Raw genomic sequence first — 15,004 nt, forward strand, 5'->3', positions numbered from 1 at the left:
CAAAATGATATGTGAGCAATGGTGAAATGGACCTATTCACTTAGCACTGCCAAGGGTGATTTCCCTCACCCATTAAATTTTTAATTTAATCTATAAATTAAAAACAATTACATTAAATCTAACCAAAAGCACTGCCACATATTTTCAGGAATGTAACAAATCAATTCAAAAATTCATCTGAAAAATAAAGATTCATGAATGGCTATAACAATCTTTTTTAAAAAAAAGATCAAAGAAGTAGTGTTGGCAAGAGAAATAGATCAGAAACAGATCAAAGAAATAGAACAGAAATTCCAGGATCAGACCAAAATGATGGATGTGGCATAAAAAGTCAAGGAGAAAAAAAATGAATTATTTAGTAACTGATGTTGGAGATACTGAGCTTGCTATGTAGAGAAGAGCTTGGCTCCTAGCGTACATAGGCTACGTTGCCAGGGAACAGCCCCTGGCCCAAGCATGACTCACTGGCTGCATTTACCACCAAAATATTGTGCTGGCTACTGGACAGTCACTGTTCTGGGTATTGCAGTGTGTCTGATAATTTTCACATATATTCATGACATTTTTCAATGTTTAATGCATATTAAATACTTACGTAATTCAAACTTTTCCTACACAGAAAAGTGGTTGAAAGAAACAAGTTCTAAGTGAAAAGCAGGTTTTGAACTCTTTACACTGAATTAAGCAAGAAAAAAATCAGGCTGCTTCAAAGATGAGCAACTGAAGCGTTCGACTTCTAAAAAGACAGAGGTAAACTACCAAAGATGAACAACTTCAACTCCAGTAAGGCAGCATTGCAAGAGTAAGGAGACAAAAGGAATTATGAAGAAAAGCGTTTATCCTGGCTATTTACTTCTTTTAGAATAGGGAAGGCCCAGTGCGCTAGCTGACTCCTGTAATTCCAGCACTTCGGGAGGCCAGGTGAGTAGATCACTTGAGCCCAGGAGTTTGAGACCAGCCTGGGCAACATGGCAAAACCTCATGTCTACAAAAAATACAAAAATTATCCAGGTGGCTTGTGCCTGTAGTTCCAGGTACTTAGGAGGCTGAGGCACGAGAATCACTTGAGCCCAAGAAGTGGAGGTTGCAGTGAGCCAAGGTTGTGCCCCTGCACTCCAACCTGTGTGACAGAGTAAGACCTCATCTTGAATAAATAAATAAGCCAGGCATGATGGCACACACCTGTAGTCCCAGCTACATGGGAGGGTCAAGTGAGAGGGTCGCTTGAGCCCAGCAAGTCAAGGCTGCAGTGAGCTGTGATTATGTCACTGCACTCCAGCCTGAGTGACAGAATGAGACTCAAAAAAAAAAAAAAAAAAAAAATTTGGCTGTGCGCGGTGCCTCATACCTGTAATCCCAGTACTTCAGGATGCCAAGGTGGGAGGACTGCTTGAGCCCAGGGGTTCAAGGCCAGCCTGGACAACATGCCAAAACCCTGTGTCTACTTAAAATAATAATATGTTTTTAAAATTTTTTAAAAAGGGGGATTTTTGATTATTGGTGTAGCTTATGTAAAAGAAGAAACACTAAAAGCTCTTTAGATGCAACTATCAATGTCATTTGTGAAATTTTCATGTTGTACACAAATACAAGAATATAAAAGCTGAAAAACACGCATGTGCATATAACATAAAATAATGTCGTATATTATATGATATGGTTTGGATCTGTTTCCCCACCCAAATCTTGTGTTCAATTGTAATCCTCAGTGTTGGAGGTAGGGCCTGGTGGGAGGTGATTGAATCTTGGGGGTGGATCTCATGGTTTGACACCATCCTCCCTTGGTGCTGTTCTCATCATAGTGAGTGAGCTCTTGCAAGATCTGGTTGTTTAGAAGTGTGTAGCACCTCACTGCTCTTTCTCTCTTACTTCTGCTCTGGCCATGTAAGACATGTTTGCTTCCCCTTTACCTTCCACCATCATTGTAAGTTTCCTGAGGCCTCCCTAGAAGCCACTATGCTTCCTGTACAGCCTGCAGAGCCATGAGCCGATTAAACCTCTTTTCTTTACAAATTACCCAGTCTCAGGTATTTCTTTATAGTAGTGTGAGAATGGACTAATACATTATACATTATAATACTTATATATATATAATACTAATACATTATAATACAATGTATCATATATACACACACACATACTCCAAACAGTTTAAGGACTACAGATGAAAGTTAATTATGAAGCTAATAAAAGGCCAGGTGTGGTGGTTCACACCTGTAATCCCAGCACTTTGGGAAGCTGAGGCAGGTGATTCACCTGAGGTTAGGAATTTGAGACGAGCCTGGCCAACATGGTAAAACCCTGTCTCTACTAAAACTACAAAAATTACCAGGGCACGGTGGCAGGAGCCTGTAATCCCAGCTACTTGAGAGGCTGAGGCAGGAGAATCGCTTGAACCCAGGAGGCGGAGGTTGCAGTGAGCCAAGATCATACCATTGCACTCCAGCCTGGGTAACAAGTGTGAAACTCCATCTCAAAAAAAAAAAAAAAAAAAAAAAAAAAAAAAAAGCTAATTAAAGAAACAAAAAAGCTTTATGGTCTCAGAGTTTTTTTTTTATTTTTATTTTATTTTATTATTATTATTTTTTGAGACAGAGCCTTGCTCTGTTGCCCAGGCTGGAGTGCACTGGCACTATCACAGCTCACTGCAGCCTTAACCTCCAGTACTGTACTCAAGCAATGCTCCCACCTCAGCCCCCCAAGTAGCTGGGACCACAGGCACATGCCACCACATCCAGCTAATTTTTTTTTTTTTTTTTTTTTTTTTTTTTTTTTTGAGACGGAGTCTCGCTCTGTCACCCGAGCTGGAGTGCAGTGGCCGGATCTCAGCTCACTGCAAGCTCCGCCTCCCGGGTTTACGCCATTCTCCTGCCTCAGCCTCCCAAGTAGCTGGGACTACAGGCGCCCGCCACCTCGCCCGGCTAGTTTTTTTTTGTATTTTTTAGTAGAGACGGGGTTTCACCGTGTTAGCCAGGATGGTCTCGATCTCCTGACCTCGTGATCCGCCCGTCTCGGCCTCCCAAAGTGCTGGGATTACAGGCTTGAGCCACCGTGCCCGGCCTTTTTTTTTTTTTTTTTTTTGTATAGACAAAGTCTCGATATACTGCCCTGGGTGGTCTTCAACTTCTGGCCTCAAGTGATCTTCCCACCTTGGCCTCTCAAAGTTCTGGGATTACAGGCATGAGCCACCCTGCCTAGCCTCAGAAAGAGTTTCTTAAACAAGTCACCAAAATAATAAACTATGAGAAGAAAATTGACAGAATCAACTTCATCAAAATTTAAGTTTTCTGGCTTGGCACGGTGGCTTACGCCTGCAATCTCAACACTTTTCTGGCTTGGCACGGTGGCTTACGCCTGCAATCTCAACCTGAGGTCAGGAGTTCAAGACCAGCCTGGCCAACACGGTGAAACCCTGTCTCTACTAAAAATACAAAAATTCGCCAGGCGTGGTGGCACACGCCTATAATCCCAGCTATTCGGGAGGCTGAGGCAGGAGAATTGCTTGAACCCAGGAGGCAGAGGTTGCAGTGAGCCAAGATTGTGCCACTGCACTCCAGCCTGGATGACATAGTGAGACTTGGTCTCAAAAAAAAAAAAGTTTTCTACTTGATAAAGTATACCACAGACAAAGTAAACAGATGACTGGCAGACTGGGAGAACTTTTTTTCAATGCCTGAAATTGATAAGGCATTATTACCCAAATTATTCAAGTAACTCCTATAAATCAGCAAGTTGAAGATAGTCAACCCTTGAAGAAGATGAAAAAATGTTACGAACAGACAATTAGCAGCGGAGGAAATCCTGTTGTCACGAAGTAAACGAGGAGCTCCACCTCACTAGTAACCAGAGACATGGAAGTGAAAAAGGGATCGCACCTTGCTGCCACCTTTGCAGAAAGCAGAAGGTCAAATGATAGCAAGCGCAGCTGTGGTTTGCAGAAACGGGATTCCTCATCTCCCGCTGGTGTGACAAGCATGCAGGCGTTGCAGAGAGCCATCCAGGAGCATAGGTGAGAGGCATGCATGCCCCTGCAACGCTGAGATGTGGCTCCTACATTTACATCCCAAAGACACTCTTGCATGACCCGCAAGAAGATACAGAGAAGGATGCTCAGCACAGCATTGCTTTCTACAAAGAGTAGCAGGCAATGGAGAGGCCATCGCCCAGAAACCAACAAGGTTTGTGTTTTCTTTAATTTTTAGTTGGTTGGTCGGTTGTTTTGGTAGAGAGGGGGGGTCTCATTATGTTGCCCAGGCTAGTCTTGAACTCTTGGCCTCAAGCGACCTTCCCACCTTAGGCTCCCAGAGTGCTGGGACTACAGACATGAGCCATTGCACCTGGACTATTTATTTATTTATTTATTTATTTTTGAGACAGAGCCTCACACTGTCCCCCAGGCTGGAGTGCAATGGCTCGATCTCAGCTCACTGCAACCTCCGCCTCTCGTGTTCAAGTAATTCTCCTGCCTCAGCCTCTCAAGTAGCTGGGATTACAGGAGCACCCCCCCGACGCCCAGCTAATTTTTTCTATTTTTAGTGGAAATGGACTTTCACCACATTGGCCAGGCTGGTCTTAAACTCCTGACCTCATAATCCACCCACCTCGGCCTCCCAAAGTGCTGGGATTACAGGCATGAGCCACCGCGCCTGGCCTGGACTTTGTTTTTAAGTATACTCACACATTGGCAAGTTCATGCAGTCATCAGATGTATTGAACCAGACTTACATATAGTAAAAAGCCAAATCTCAAAAACATAATGTCTGGAGGAACAAAGAAGAAAGGGATGAGATTTATGGGCCAATACAATTTATGTAAATTTTAAAGCACACGCAAAATAGCGCTATATATTTTCAAGGAGTCTCTTATTTTAAAATAAATGTATAATGTGTTGAAAGTGGATCGGAAGAACATAAATGCATGAAAGCGGGTATTATTGGGAGGAGGAAAATGGGAGGGAGGAGGGAGGAGGAAGGGAAAAATAATAAAGTAAATAAAACCAAAGTGTAAGGCTGCTGGGGAAGGGGGCAGGTCCTCAGCTGGGTGGTCAGCTCAGTTTGGCGGACCTGCGGACCCCAGGAAAAAAGAAAGGTGTGTGCCATGCAGACAGCACCAGTCACATGGATGAGGACCAACCCAGACATTTCCCACCACGCAAATTCGTGGTATTTGTTGCAATGCAGAAGTTGGGATCTTTCCTGCAACCAGGTAAGTACCAAAGGGCCTTCCCCTTCCGTTTTTCTCTTGTCCACCAGCTCTAGCCCAGCACCTGCAGGCTCACCTGTCTACAGCCCAGCTTCCCTCAATAACACAGCTAGACCCAGGCTCTTGTGTCACCAAAGCCCATCTGCATTGTCCAACTGCCTCTGAGGTCTCTGGCACTCCTGACCTTCCACCCACCCACCCCTCTACCCCTTTGCCAGAGACACCAACCAGAAATGGAGGTGGTGGCTCAGAGCAACCCAGTCAGGTGAACAACAGCAGTGCCTGGGTGGCAGGTGGGTCTGTCTGTCCCACACACCCACTCCACCTCTCGGCAGAGCCCCCTGGGAACCCGGCGTACACTGAGGGTGAGCCCCAGAGTCTCTGAGAGCATGGAGTCTGAAAAAGATGCCCCAGATGTCACCCAGGTGACAGCCACAGTCCAGGTGCTGTCTGAATAACTTGGGAGTCTTATTTCTTGCTCATTGGGTTTCAGTCCTGATCATTGCAGAATTAAGGGGAAATGCTCCTCGATTTCAGGGATTCCCAGGCATGCTTGGATGGGGAGGGGTGGCCATCTACCCCCTGCCGCAACAGCAGTGGATGAGGACCCAGATGGCCTCAGGACCGGCTGGTGCCCTGACAAGGGGTGGTACTCACCTACTGCCTGAGCAGCAAGGCCTCAGGACAGGCTGGTGCCCCTCCAATGGCACAGGGACTGAGGGATGCCTGCGGAATCCACGGAAGCAGCAAGGGATGGTGGGAAGGAAGGGAGCAGGAAGGGAGAAGAGCGGAGGGAGGGCCTGAGGAAGGACAGGAGCCACCACACCTACGTGCAAACCAGGCCTCCCAGGTGCCAGCTAGGCAAAGGGACACAAAGACTCCCTGACAATACAGGCTGTTCCCCACACACACCTGGCCATGGTATAAAGAACCTGCTTCATAAAAGCATGGAGCGAGCTAAGCACATTTTAGAATCTTCCGAGCAAATAAAACATATCCCTTCAAGCACCAGTCTTTTTATTGTAACATTTAGAATAACAACACTTGGAGGAACACGCTCATGCTCCCCACGTTTCATCTTATTCCATTATGTATTTCATTACCCACAGGATACCAAGTGTCATTTGATGTTTTCCCAAAGAAGTCATCATCTGGAACTTGTGTCTCCCCTGTTGTCACGCCACGAGAACCTCAGAGTTCACGAGGCCTGAGCGTCCAACCAGCCTGCCCTACCAGCCCACTGGCCTGCTCTCTGCCTACCCCACTTGCCCACTCTTCTATTGCAAACCTCATTCTTCCTGCTCAGAGCCCTGGGACCTGGCAGCTACTTCTCTCTCCATCAGGAAGAAGGGAGCCCCGTGTTCCTAGTGAGGGCTCTGCTGAGCAGGGCAGCTCCTTGGAGGGACCTGACCTCCTCCCACCCCCAGCGGGGCCAACAGAGGACTGGGGATTCAGCCTCAAGCTTGAGATGCAGAATCATCTGCAAGCTCCGGGCTGCGATGGGGTGAGGATGAATGAGGATGCTCACTGGGACCCCAGCTCAGAGAAGAAGGGAAGGGATGTGGCTTAGAGGACAGCCGGCATTCTCAGCTGCTGGTGTTTGTGTTCGCCGGAGAGAAGCAAGGATAAATCAGAAAACCCATCATGAGCAAAGGCAGTGAGAGGGAGACTGGATGCCAGGTGTGGTCAGCTGGGCATGGAGAGGCCAGCACAGGTGTGCCCAGGGCCCAGGGCCTCAGCACGGCCCAGCTCTCCCCTACACCAGCTCCTCCTCATTTCCCTGCCCACTTATAGACCCAAGAGCCCTGGCGCTCAGTCCCTGGTCCTCTCTTCTCTGTCCACACCCAACCTTGTTAATCTCACTCAGTTTCAAGGCTTAATGTCATCTACATGTTGGAAACTCCCAAGTTGACTGAATTGATCTCCTGAATCTCAGACTCACGTATCCAGTTTCCTACTTGTGTTTCTGCTTGGATGTCTAATACACATCTGTGGGGATAATCCATCACTCCATAACAAACTCCCCAAAACTTAGAGCCCCAAAAGAATGATGTATTGTTTCTCGTGATTCTGTTGGTCAGGAGCTCGTCTGGATGGTTCTTCTGCTCTGTACGATGTTGGCTAGAGTAGCTCCCACAGCTGCCTTCTCTGGGAACTCAGCTGGAACTAGAAGCTCCTTCTCTCCTGCGTGTTAGTTGGTGCCGATTGTCTGTTGGCCTCAGCTCTCCTCCACGTGGCTTCTCCTCCTCCCACAGTCTGCTTCAGCTTCCTTACAGCATGGCAGCTGGTTTCCAAGAAAGCAAGAGGGGAAGCTGCTAAGCCTCTTCGAGTTCAAGGTAAGGCCAGGAATTGGCACGGCTTCATTTACTCCACATTCTCTGTTTTCTCTTTCCTTTTTTTTTTTTTTTTCTGAGGAAGGGTCTTGCCCTGTCACCCAGGCTGGAGTGCAGTGGCACAATCATAGCTCACTACTGAAACTCCTAGACACAAGCAATCCTCCTGCTGCAGTAGCTGAGTAGCTAGGACTATAGACGTGTGCCACCATGCCTGGCTCCTCCCTCCACATTCTGTCAATCAAAGCAAGTTAGGAGACCATCCCTAATTCAAGGAGTCAGTGGTGTTCTGAGGAGTTTCTTACCAGGACATTGCATACCAGCCTGCCAAAATCAAGCTCCTGATCCTTCCCCCAGACATGCTCCTCTACAACCTTCCCCCCGTGGATGACAACTCTAGCCAGCCAGGCTTCCAGCTGGAAACCTGCATGACACCTAATTCATTACAAGTCCTGTTGGCTCCACCTTGAAAATATATCCCAAAACCTCGCTTCCCACCACCATCCCAGCTCCCAGCAAGTCTAAGCCCCCAGTGTCTTTCTCTGAGTTCCTCAGCAGCTTCCCAACGGCCTCCCTGCCTCTGCCCTTGGAGTCTCCTCTTCCCGTGACAGCCAGGGGGATCTTTCAGTGCTCTGGGCCAGAGAGTAAGTCAGGGGGTTCTGCTCAGACCTTCCTGCTTCCCTCAGAGTAAAAGTCAAAGCCCTTACAATGGTGCTGGGCCCTATGCCGGCTATAGCCCGCCCCATATACGCTCGGCATGACTGCCCAGGCCTGGCCCCACTGCAGCCACCCAGGCTCACCCAGACACCCTGGCCTTCCATCCAGCAAGCCCCCTGCCATCCCCTAGCCAGGACTGGCTACATAATTCACAGGGCTCCATGCAAAATGAAACACAGGCCTTTCTTCTAAATCACCGAGCATTTCAGGACAGCAACTGAACAGAATGAATCCAAAGTAGGACTCTTGAGTCTGGGGCCCTGTGTGCTGCCTGCACATGTCACTCACTGTGAAGCAGCCCATGGAGCAGCCCAGTGAAGCAGGCAACACAGAGCTTTTTGTCATTTTCCTATGTCAAGATCAGGAAACAGGCTACAAGAGGGCCAGGATTGGCCAGCGTCACACAGCTGGAAAGCAGAGGACTCCTGCTGGACTCCAGACCTCAGCAACAGGGTCTGGACTCTCCTCCATGCCCACCTCCTTCCCCTCCATGCCTGGATCCACCTGAGAGAAGAAGGACCCCGAGTCCCCCTCTTCGCTGCCCCATGGACACTCCTACCCGGCGCACCCCTGTCCTTCAGCCTGGGGGCATCAGAAGTCCAGTCCCACCTGCCAGGCCCTCCATGGCATGGTCAAAGCCCCTGTGTCATGGTCAAAGCCCCTCCTTACTGGGAATTAGGGCTTTGTTTGAGCTGGGAATGAGGCCAAGGAAGATGGTGAAACAGGGAGAAAAGCAGAACGCAGTGGGAAAATGTCGCTTCCGAGGACAGGAATCAAGGGACACGAGGCTGGCGGAGGAAACCTGCGCAGGAAGGGGTGGAAGGTACAGTGTAAAACCAGAAGCCGCCGCGCAGCCCTGGAGCCTGAGACAGCACTGCCTGACTCCAGGGCCGAGCCCCGCAGGGCCTGGCCAGGGGAGGTCTCCCGGAGGACCAAAGCCTGGGGCAGAGACACAGGAGTCCTAATTAGGGGCTTGCAAAGGGCTTAGCCTCGGGATTACACAAAGCCTGGGAGCCGGGCCACGTGGGCCCCAGCCTGTGTCGGGACAGACTTAATGGCCTGGGCTGGAGTCGCCAGCAACATAAAGTATTCTTGTTCCCAGCGATTTTAACAAGGCATTTATGGACCCGAGACAACCTCAGGACAGCACTCGGCTGAAGGGGCTGGCTGCCCAGACAATCAGGGCACAGAGTCGGGTCAGCACAAGGGCCCAGTGATCAAGGCCAGGAAGGCAGGAGAACTGAGGGGCCATTCACCCCACGGTGCAGGGATGGCCCCTCCCCAGCCCTGTTAAAACGCAGCCAGTTGGGCTCAGCCCTGGGGGTTCTTCCCCTTCATAGAGGTGGGGAGAGGGCGGGGACACACTGAAACCAGATTCCCAGGCCTGGGACGCCTACCACCAACACCGACACCAATATCCAAACATAGCCACAGTAGACACTAAAGTACCGGGGGCCAGGTCCCTGAGTCACTGTCCCCAGCAGCACCAAGCACCCTGGGAATATCTTGGGCTCCCTCAGACTGCCCCGCTGCTCCCATCAGCCTGTGCACTTCATCACAGAGCGATTAATCTGTTGTCCCGGTTTTTGCTCATCAAAGTGGCCATAACCAGGGTCCAGTGTAGCGAGATGAGCCCTCATGTTGATGCAGTTCCAACCAAAAGCAAAGACACTTGTTTTGGTTCATCTATCTCGAATGACTGTGAGATTTCCACATTCTACTTGTATGTAGCTACTGTGTACGAATAATTTAGTGAATGCAAGACCCTGGGTAAGGGCCGCAGTGGGATCCTCTCATTTAGGACTGACAGCAGCTTGGAGGTGCGCATGCAATCATCAACCCCACATCACAGCTAAGGAATCAGGTTCGGAATAGCCCGAGGCCAGGTACTGGTGGTGACAGGCCAGCATTCCACCCCAGGTGTGTGGCAGGTAGTGCGAGCATCCTCCAGCTCTCCACATCCTCGTCCACACAGGCGGCCTCCTCAGAGGTGAGAGAAGGCCAACCAGGGAAGAAGCAACCAGCTTGGCAACACCTGGCCCAGTCAAAGGCTTCCTGGAGTTGTGATGTCTGAGTTGGGCCTAGAGTGACAGGAGAGTTTAGCTAAAAAGAGGAGGAGGCTGGCCGCGGTGGCTCATGCCTGTAATCCCAACACTTTGGAAGGCCAAAGTGAGAGGATAGCTTGAACCCGGGAGTTTGAGACCAGCCTGGGCAACATAGTGAAATGTAGTCTCTACAAAAAAAAAAAAAAAAATCTGATGGGCATGGTGACACATGCCTGTGGTCCCAGCTACTTGGGAGGCTGAGGTGGGAGGATTATTTGAGCCCGGGAGGTTGAGGCTGCAGTGAGCCATGATCATGCCACTGCACTCCAGCCTGAGTGACAGAGTGAGACCCTGTCTCAAAAAAAGGAAAACAAGACAGAAAGAGGAGCAAAGAAAAATGGGGCATGCAGAGGGGCCCAGGCATGGCAGGAGGGGACCAGAGGAGTCTCGGCCACAGTGCACATCTCTGGAGACTCTGAGATTTGAGTTCTGTCCTTTTTTATTTTAGAGACAGAGTCTTGCACAGTGGTGCAATCATGGCTCACTACAGCTGTGACCTCCTGGGTTCCAGCAATCCTCCTGCCTCAGCCTTCCCAGTAGCTGAGACCACAGGCATGCACCACCACCTCTAGCTTTTTTTTTTTTTTTTCTATAGAGACAGGGTCTCATTATGTTGCCCAGGGTGGTCTCAAACTCCTAGGCTCAAGCAGTTCTCCTGCCTTGGCCTCCCAAAGTGCTGGGATTACAGGCATGAACCATAGCACCTGGCCTGCCCTATTGTTATTAATAACAGTGACAGCTATCACATATCCAACATTTATTAAGTGCTTTAAAGAATTACATTTTACCCTCACGAATAACCTATGAGAGAAGAACGTTGATTATCTATAGAAAACTGAGACACAGGGAGGTTAAGAAACTTACTGACGGTGCAACCTTAGGCAGATAGTGGCGCCAGGTTTAAAACATGGGACTCGTTGGCAGCCAGTGACCACATGCCTGTCGACAGGGTGGGTTTATGTGAGCTGGCAGAAACAACTTTGGACTTGGAATAGGGACACCCTGGTTCCACTGAGCTCTGACACTCACTTTACAAACTCTGCACATCTCCATGAAATGGGGACGCAGCCCCTTTCCCTCCACTTCCCAGGGCAGTGAGCGGGATTGGAGAGGCTGAGCCAGGGGAAGTGCTTTACTGGCAGTGGTAGCCAAATAATGGCCCACAAAAATGTTCAGTCCTAATGCCTGGAACTGAGCCTTTGTGACTGATATGGTTTGGCTGTGTCCCCACCCAAATCTCATCTTGAATTGTAGCTCCCATAATTCCCACATGTCATGGGAGGGACCTGGTGGCAGGTAACTGCATCATGGAGATGGGTCTTTCCCATGCTGTTCTCCTGACAGTGAATACGTCTGATGAGATCTGATGGTTTTATAAAGGGGAATTCCCCTGCACAAGCTCTCTCGCCAGCCACCATGTAAGATGTGCGCTTCGCTCCTCATTTGCCTTCTGCCATGATCACGAGGCCTCCCCAACCATGTGGAGCTGTGAATCCATTAAGCCTCTTTCCTTTATAAATTACCCAGTTTCAGGTATGTCTCTATTAGCAGCATGAGACCAGACTAATACAGTGTCCTTACCTGGTAAAAAGGACTTTGCAGGTGTGATTACATTAAGGATCGTGAGATGGAAGGTTGTCCTGGATTATTATTTGGGGGCCCAATGTGATCACAGGGGTCCTTATAAGAGAGAAGAGTGGGGGCTCAGAGGCAGAGAAGGAGATGCAACCACAGGAGCAGAGGCCACAGAGATGCTCTTTGATGACGTAGGAAGAGGCCAGGGGCCAAGGCCAGGGCAGCCTCTGGAAGCTGGAAAAGGCAGGAAACGGATTGGACAATCCTTGAACCTCCAGAAGGAACCAGCCCTCTGATACCTTGATGTTAGTCCAGTGAGACAGATTTGGACTTCTGACCTCCACAGCTATAAGATAATAAATCTGTGTTGTGTTACACCACCAAGTTTGTGATAATTTGCCATGGCAGCCACAATGAACTCACAGAGTGGCTCAAACACCCACTCATACGGGAGCAATTCCATCCGCAGCTCTGAACCCTGCGGATTTCACAGAAGTGTCTGCTTTGGTCCGGGCAAAATGATTGCAAATTCCACTCTTGCAGAACAGAAAAGAGGCTTCAGATAATTCCGTTCTACTTCCTGCAGAGGGTTTAAAGAGTAGGAGCTGAAAACTATATAATTACTATAAACGACACCAGACTCTTCCTGCTGCCCCCAAATCAAACACATTTTCTTCTCAGAGAGTGATTTTAAGGTGTTTTCTGACAAAACCAGCCCTGTTCAGGTGGAGGCCGCTGTCCACCACCAAATCACCCCATGTACCTGTGGACTCTGCCACCAGCCACGGCCAGGCTGAGATCACAGCACAGGGAAAGGAGCCACACTGGCCAGGCTCGGCAGCCAAGGGCTTTAGACTTTGACAGGGTCGAGGGTTTGAGGCTGTGGGGCAGGGAGCATCCCAAGAGCTATGAATATAACAAGTCATCTGTGCACAGGATGCTGCCCTCTTATATTAACAAAACTTATGGAAATGTATAGGCCGTGGAAGGAATCAGAGCCAAGCAGACGCTTCCTCATCAAACTGCCCAAACAACAGAAAACAGAGTCCATGTGGATGTTCCCGAACCGGGGGAGACTGTCAGTGCTTGACCATGGGGTCTTGTCCTTCTCCACCAGGGTCCAAGCACAGACGGACTTGGTAAGCAGAGTCTCGACAGACCTGCCTGCATGCTGACACCCCTGCCAGGGAAGCCCCTCAGTGCAGCGGGGGCGAAGCAAAAATGGGAGGTCTCAAGATGAAGATTCCAGTCCCTGCTGTGAGCCAAGGCTGTTTCTGGGCCTCAGTTTCCCCAGCCACAGCCAGAGTCAGCTGGGGTATGGGACCTAACCTGAAGGTCTGGGCTCCCCTACCCAGGTCCCCAGGCTCAGGACTAGCTCCATCTCTCTCTGCTCACCTCCTCACAGATGTGGCCCCAGCCCAAGCCAGAGCTTCCTCAGCCCCAGATTCTGAAAACAGAAGCTCCTTTCTGCTTGAGGCTCTCCGGCTCCTCTTTGCTCCTCCATCTCCTGGAAGTCCCCGCAAACTTGAGCTTATTCCTTCACCACCTGGCCAAAGGAAAGTTTATTCCTAACTCTTTTCATCCCTGGGCTTTGCTCCCTCTTCTTTATTTTCTTCAGAATCTTTGCCCCCTGTCTTAGTCTGGGTTTCCCCGAAGACAAACAAAGCAAAGAACTTGGATGCAGGTAGTTTATTTGGGAGGCAGCCCAGGAAGCACAAGGGAAGATGGAAAAGCAGAGAGGGTGATGGGGGTTGAATCATGTCACCCAGAAAGATGTGTCAAGTCCTGACCCCTAGTACTTATGAATGTGACTGATTTGGAAATAGGGTCTTTGCAGTAATTAAGGGTTAAGGTCTGATATGGTTTGGCTGTGTCCCCACCCAAATCTCATCTTGAATTGTAGCTCCCAGAATCCCCACATGTCATGGGAGGGACCCAGTGGAAGGTAATTGAATCATGGGGGGCGGGGTTTTCCCATGCTGTTCTCTTGATGGTGAATAAGTCTGGAGAGCTGATGGTTTTGTGAAGGGCAGTTCCCCTGCACTTCTCTCTTGCCTGCTGCCATGTAAGATGTGCCTTTGCTCCTCCTTCACCTTCCACCATGATTGTGAGACCCCAGCACTGATGGCCTCCCCAGGTTCAGGAATGTCCAACTGGACTCTGTTTTCTGTTGTGTGGGCAGTTTGATGAGGCAGTATGTGCTTGGTTCTGATTCCTTCCATGGCTTATACATTTCCGTAAGGATGTAGAGCCATGTGAAACTGTGAGTCCATTAAACCTCTTTCCTTTCCCAGTCTCAGTTTATGCCCTTATAGCAGTGTGGAGAACAGACTAAACAAGGTCTTTACATGTAGATAAGCTGTAAGTTAGGATCCTGTGATTGGGATGAGCCCTAAATCCAATATGACTGTTGTCCTTATTTGAAGAGGAGAAAAGACACAGACACACACACAGAGGAGCATGCCCCATGAAGGCACAGTCACAGTGGGAAGACAGAGACAGAGATGAGAGTGGCATAGCTGCAAGAAAACAAACGCTAAGCACTGCCAGCAAGCACCAGAAGCCGGGGAGAGCATGGCCCTGGGTTTGTTACTCAAAGCCACCCAGTTTGTGCAGCACCACTAGGAAATTAATACTCCATATGTATATATATAAACACACACTCTCTCTAATGGTTCTTCTCTTCCAATTGAGACTTGAGTGACACATGTCATTCTCTTTGGCCACCCAGCATCCTGATACACCCCTTCCCCACTTCATGTATCTTGGAGGAAGGCAGAAACCCCAACCCATGTATAAAGCCTGAAAATGCCAGAGACCTACCTTCACAGCCTCCCTTGCAGCCAGGGAAACAGACATTTGATAAGGGTTCTGCCAATTAGATGCATGTGAGAGCCAGCAACGTAAAAAGTCTGTCACTGTGTGGATGCCAGTTTTGGGGTGTTGGGGTAGCAGAGATACCCACTGTCAGTTCTAGAGGCTTCCAGAATTGGGTTGAAGCAGTGATGGCCAGTCCTTACACTGGTGGAGTCAGCGGCACACAAGGAGGTGTCAGTACCCATCAGAGGTCTC

The 15,004-nt window shown here is 49.3% G+C and overlaps 2 protein-coding genes across 2 annotated transcripts in view; both read left to right on the forward strand.

The window, feature by feature from the left end:
* ABRAXAS2 (abraxas 2, BRISC complex subunit) overlaps positions 1-15,004 on the forward strand; it is a 943,775-nt gene that overhangs the window by 458,794 nt on the left and 469,977 nt on the right. The window lies entirely within an intron of this gene.
* The window catches only part of LHPP (phospholysine phosphohistidine inorganic pyrophosphate phosphatase), a 661,086-nt gene that overhangs the window by 394,970 nt on the left and 251,112 nt on the right, over positions 1-15,004 (forward strand). The window lies entirely within an intron of this gene.

This window comes from Macaca thibetana, chromosome 9 (genome assembly GCF_024542745.1).
Source record: "Macaca thibetana thibetana isolate TM-01 chromosome 9, ASM2454274v1, whole genome shotgun sequence".
Taxonomy (NCBI): domain Eukaryota; kingdom Metazoa; phylum Chordata; class Mammalia; order Primates; family Cercopithecidae; genus Macaca; species Macaca thibetana.